The following is a 5,732-nucleotide window of genomic DNA, read 5'->3' on the forward strand; positions in this document are numbered from 1 at the left end:
ACCAATATTATGCCATCTATTGTCCATTCACCTGCGCCGCGCACGCACGCACGTACTCCACTAATAGTTTAACTGATTTCATATCAACAGGTAACAGAAAAACGGAGCACATATATCAACCACGGCTCCCGCTGAGACGAGCAGCTTCGTAATTAGCTGGCGAGATCAGATCATAAGGTAGATTAATTAATCAGTTTATACTGCCGTTGGTTTCGGTTATCGCATGCATCATGCATGCACGGCAGGAAGGGGGTGGGGAAGGAGGAGGAACAATTGAATGCGCGAGGTGAGGCAGGAAGCGAGCGAAGAAATGGATACTGCAAGGGCGCAGCTCCTGTCAAGTTCCGCATTCAAAGCATGTGCAGACAGGCAGGTTTTGGAACTGGGAGAGAGCTAGCTAGCTGCCCGCACGGTAGCATGGTGTACGTGCATGCGTGTCTGCCCGCCCAGGTGGAGCAGGGAAAGGGGCCCTCCCTTCCTATGCCAGGAGGAAGGAACTGCGAGTCTCTGCTTGCATGCATTCACCTTGTGCTAATACGCTCTTTATAATGCGTTCTTTATATTAAGACTAGTGGTTGGGGCGCACCCTTGGTGCCCCGCCTGGGCGGAAGCTTTGCGGTGCCAGATAGGTGGCGCCCATTTTAATTTCTTTTTTGCATTGTGTTTGGCACATTACTGGCCTCCAACAAAATTGATGAGCTTAACCACAACCAGTAGCAACCTAATAATAGTTTGTAATGTGCTGTTATCTCAAAGAGACTGGCGCCAAACTTCATTAAAATAAAGGAAGAATTTACAGGATCAGTTCTAGGAAAACATGAATTTACAGGGTCAATTTTCAAGGAAACAGAGCTGTAGAGCATGATGATTACATTGCCCACATAATACGCTCTCAGCAGGAAGAAACCGATAGGAACATGATTCAAAACAAGACAATAATCTTGCAACTCTCCAGGATACCTTATCAATGATAGCCTCAAACTCCCTGTCCGCAAAATTATGTTCTGTCAAAGATCCTGACATCGTGTTCTTTTCAAAAAATTCAATGTATTAGTAGCATCGTAATATCAACATGTTGTCATCAGAGTACTTATAGATGAGCTACCTAAAGTGTAAAATAAAACTGATTAGTAGAAAGCAAGCCTGCAACTATTCTGCCATCTATTCTTCTAAGTACAGACAAATGAAGTTAATTCTAATTCCTTTTCTAAATAGGCTGCCAGGTGGGGCGCCGAACGATGCATCACACATCATTTATCAATAATATGTTCTCTTCCAGATACCTTTACATAAACCCAAATCATGAATACTCTGAACGAACTTCCAAAGAACATGAGAATGGTGTCCCACACTATGGTATAAACGATGTGTTCTCTGGCATGTACCCCCAGCTATAGTAGTGTAGGTGGTAATAAATGAGCAGATAGTTGTGTGGAAGCACAAACAATGTATTTGCATTTTGACTATCTACCACATTACGAGTAGTAGTAGTAGGAGGTTATATAGTACAATATAGATACACTGAAGAAGCCAGCATTTGCATTTCTAAGTAAGTAATTGGTCTGATTTATAAATTGCACAGCTTTATGTAACATCACTATAATCTATGAGAAATTCCCAAATCTACTTTGTTCATAATCCCATATAGCAACTCCATAGTATTAAATCTGCTATAAGAACCAAATGCATTGTGCATAATGGAGAATACTTCTCAGTAAATAAAACTCGAATTAGTACCAAATAGTCGAGACCCAGTAGTGGTCTGCATCATCAGCTTGCTACTGATCCTAAAATTGCAAGCAATCAAAGCTTAGTGATAGCTACAAGATCAGGCAGATAAATTCAGGTGGAATTGATGAACTGTTGGCATCATCAAGTGAGAATTATAAAAACCAAATGGCTTAGGTAATAATCATTGAAACTGTACCAGGCACACTATGGTAAACATTACATGAGAAACTGAAGTAAGGCATAAGTATATATACAATCTTCTTTAAAACACAAATGGGGTATATGACAACGGAATCAGACACTTACAACAAAGTTTGGATTTAATAACCCTCCTTGCACAGAGTTTGAAGCGTTCAATATAGAGGATGCCTAGGAGTATCATAGCGCCCACCACAGAAATCAAGACCTTTGACAAAAACAATTATTTTCCTTGTATAATTGCCTGCATCAACATCACAATAATTGTTTTCGTACATAACACAACATCATAATATATTAAAAATCCTTATGGACCACTATCCATAATCGGACACTATCCATCATACCTAACCTGCAAACATAGAACGATCACTTGTACATAGCATAATATATTAAAAATCCATATGGACCACTTACATGCAGAGAACAATTCATATAGAGCTTCAGCAAAAGAAAGGAAGGAAAACACCTGATTGGCAGTAACACATGGATACATTAATTTTAGAACAGATTGCTCCATGCCAACTTGTTCTGCAATTGGGACAGTTTCATAAATACGATTCACTTTAATGTTATAGTTAGAACAAATCATTAACAAAAGGAGAAGAATCAACACTATTTTTGTACTTGACTATTTCGATTTCAGAAAAAGAGCATAACTACTAAGAAACGGAGTAGTACAAATGCTGAATTTTCTTGGGTCCTTCAAATAGGAGTATCAATGTGTGACAATGCAGAAAAGGCATCTTGGTTTAATAGGATTAAAAAATAGCAAGTAAAATTCAGTACATACTGAATAAGGGTGCGCCCAAACAGTTCCTAGACCTCAACTGAGGTGGGTGAGGAGATTAAGCACACACCCGGCCCCTACAACCAGGTCACTATCATGTTCCCAGTTAGTGAATTTGAAAAGGAAAAGTAATTTTTTTTCTTTTGCATATATGTAATTAATATGTAGAATCAGTTTAGGTGTACAATTACCTCGGCAGCTTAGCACCTTGTCACAAATAAGACTTGGCTAACAATCCACTATAATATTCTCTAAGCATACAACTATGCAAAGAACCGCTGGTAGAGCGAACAAACATACTGGCTTTTGTAGGAAATTGTTGGAACATGATAATCCATTGGAAGGAAAAACGCTACGCATAGTGATCAAATTTGTAGGCTATTGCTTCCAGTACATGGAATTAGCAAACTCCAATAAAATAGTTTAGAGCATGTAACAGAATGAGTTATCGTGTTGATTCTTGTTGCCAGTAATCGGAACATGGCTTTGTGATTTAGTAGTAGAAAATTAGGCAGCACATGCATCATCTCAAGATTGCAGTAGATGCCAAATGCTTGCAAGCACAGCAGGAAGGCAAAACATACCAGCAATGTCGCACGGGAGGTCATCAGAAACCAAATAAACATGGTGTAGCGTTGGGGTGACGAAGGCAAACCAGCTAAACCTCCATTGGAGAAATAGTTACTGAATTATCATGTCAAATTTAGATCCTTGAGAAGTAACAGGGTTCCATTTACACGCATACCAAGATCCTGGATGGGGGTTGTGAAGATGACATCAAGCATGCGATGGCCCTCCTTGGCCAATGGGAAGTCGCCTCCCGATGGACCAGCTGTTCAATGGAGGGCCTCCTTCAAACTTTCAGGTATCACGTAACGAGATCAACGGACTGGTTTTAATTTTCTGGGGTCGGGAAGTGCAATTTAATGTTCATATTCAGAAATCTAGTAGCTGCTAAGAGAAGGAAATTTTAGAAGTTATTAAAAGATTGATGAGCTGCACACTTCTGCGTCGCCTAGGAACAACTCATCAATTTCTTGAGCAGTGCCGATCCAGTTTCCCTGAAATAATCTACTCTTCTCTTAATGAACATTACAGAAAATAGATCTAGTCTCTGGTGCCAGAAGATAGAGATTGCTTACACTTTTGATCAAAACTGGAATGGAACATTCGATGCCATTCACATATTTGTCATTGTCAATGATAAAGGCAACCTTGCCAGCCGATTTAACAATACCATATGGATCCAGACCAATCAAGAGTTGCACCTAGGAAGATGATCGAGGCAATCATATAATTGACATTACAAAAGTATCTGAAGCAAACTCAAGCCAATAGTTACATCATATTTATTTTTTCAGAAAACAGCGACAGCTCCATTTTGACGAACTTACTATGCTGCATGTTTAATCGATTTTGCAGGAAACAAATGCACAAATGATGATTTAGAGAGACACAAGTTAGGGAGCCTGAATGAAAGGGTTAACTGGGTTACAAAGAGCTGGCATATCAAGTTTCTGAAAGTTGTGCTAACCTTCTCTTGCATGAAAGAAGGCTCTCTGCTTTCGATTTTCCGGCACCCGATGCCTGCAGCCAATGTGCCCTCTTCAATTACATCAGCATCAATGAAAGCAAAATTAATCTATACGTCAGTGAGCTTGGTTTCAGCCAAAATTCTCTTATCTCTTGCGTTTAAGATTTTACAATGGTGACAACAAAATAGAGCGTACTTGGGCGCCTTCCTTGTGGTTGCCGACTTTTGTCCCTGCTTTCTCTGCCTCACTTGCAAAGATCACATAAATGGGAGCTTGGCACATCACTGAGGACGCAGACGATGTGCAAAGTCAAATCAACCTGCAACGCAAGAGAAAGAGAAGCCTCAATGACAGACCTAGGTGCTGCCCGGACACCAAATAATTCTAATTTTAGTTGCAGTGACTCCGCGTTGACGACCTCAAAACAATAGCTTCTTGCAGCGCCCGCCACGTAGCCATATGCCTTCGTCGGTCCGGCCGGCCATAAATGTGAAGAAGGCGATCATCAATAAGTGCTTGCTGCTTCTGCTCACCATGCCGCCGAGGGGCGTGGTACGCCGTGCGGCTCGAGCGGCGGCACGAATGAGGCCGGGAACTGAGTAAGTAATCACGATAATGTCAGGTACACACATCCCATCAAAATTGGCCACCATCGCACTCAAGTGTTTAGTATCATGAGATGTGGCATCTAACTCGGTCGTCTCAAGTCATGTTGTTACTTACTCTATGTCGTCGCTTTATTTTGGACACTGTCATGCCACCTAATTCTTGTCACATAGCTTTTGACACCTGATAATATGATGCCAAGGTTAATTTGTCCAGCTAGTGTAACTAAATATCTACGTATGTACCACTGTTAATTAATTTTCAGCCTACGAAAAACTAAGTTGCACAGAACAACAAGGTAAATCGAACCACACTCAGAAAAAAAATGGTAAATCAAACCAATCATTATTGTTGTTTCTGAAGTTGTACATGTATCTGAGATACAGTTTCATCAGTTCGTGAAACAAAAGGGCTGTGAACATTCCCAAGCTATCATGTCCTATTACAGAAGCAGCATCATGACATTCTCTGGTTTCAATTTACAGCCAGGCACCTTATTTAGATAAGTATCCAGTAGGCATCTCACTGGGGAGAGAGCACCAATCAGTGGGTGTATGTCATGCCGAGTGTTCCCAGCGTACAACAAAAGGAAGGGATGAGAGAGAGAGAGAGAGAGAGAGAGAGAGAGAGAGAGGCCGGACCTGCAGGTCGCCGTTGAGGTCCCATCGGGAGCAGACGCCATCGAGGTCCAATCCCAACACATCGGGCCGACTCCGCAGGGCGTGGAGGCGGAGCTCGGCCTGCCATCAACAAACAACGGCCGGGGATGGGGTGGCGGAGCTCGAGCTAGCACCGTCGTGGCCAACCTTTTCCACTGTGCGTGACGAAGAGGATGGGCTGGAAGAGGAGGATCTGGGCTAGCCTCCGCCGCA

At 41.9% G+C, this 5,732-nt stretch overlaps 1 long non-coding RNA gene across 12 annotated transcripts; it reads right to left on the bottom strand.

Moving 5' to 3' along the window:
* Window positions 1-240: 240 nt before the first annotated feature.
* On the bottom strand, window positions 241-5,726 carry LOC123168231 (uncharacterized). Of its 12 annotated transcripts, none has more exons than XR_006484258.1 (6): window positions 5,502-5,726; window positions 4,978-5,043; window positions 4,673-4,849; window positions 4,254-4,573; window positions 1,738-3,987; window positions 241-985 (listed from the first exon to the last, which is right to left on the bottom strand). It is a non-coding gene; the product is annotated as an uncharacterized lncRNA (long non-coding RNA). The 12 variants fall into 12 exon arrangements; XR_006484257.1 differs by having other exon boundaries at window positions 242-1,029; XR_006484249.1 differs by lacking the exon at window positions 241-985 and having other exon boundaries at window positions 1,058-3,987; window positions 4,254-4,306; window positions 4,450-4,573.
* Between the last annotated feature and the right edge of the window lie 6 nt (window positions 5,727-5,732).

Source organism: Triticum aestivum, chromosome 7D (genome assembly GCF_018294505.1).
Source record: "Triticum aestivum cultivar Chinese Spring chromosome 7D, IWGSC CS RefSeq v2.1, whole genome shotgun sequence".
In the NCBI taxonomy this organism is placed as follows: Eukaryota; Viridiplantae; Streptophyta; class Magnoliopsida; order Poales; family Poaceae; genus Triticum; species Triticum aestivum.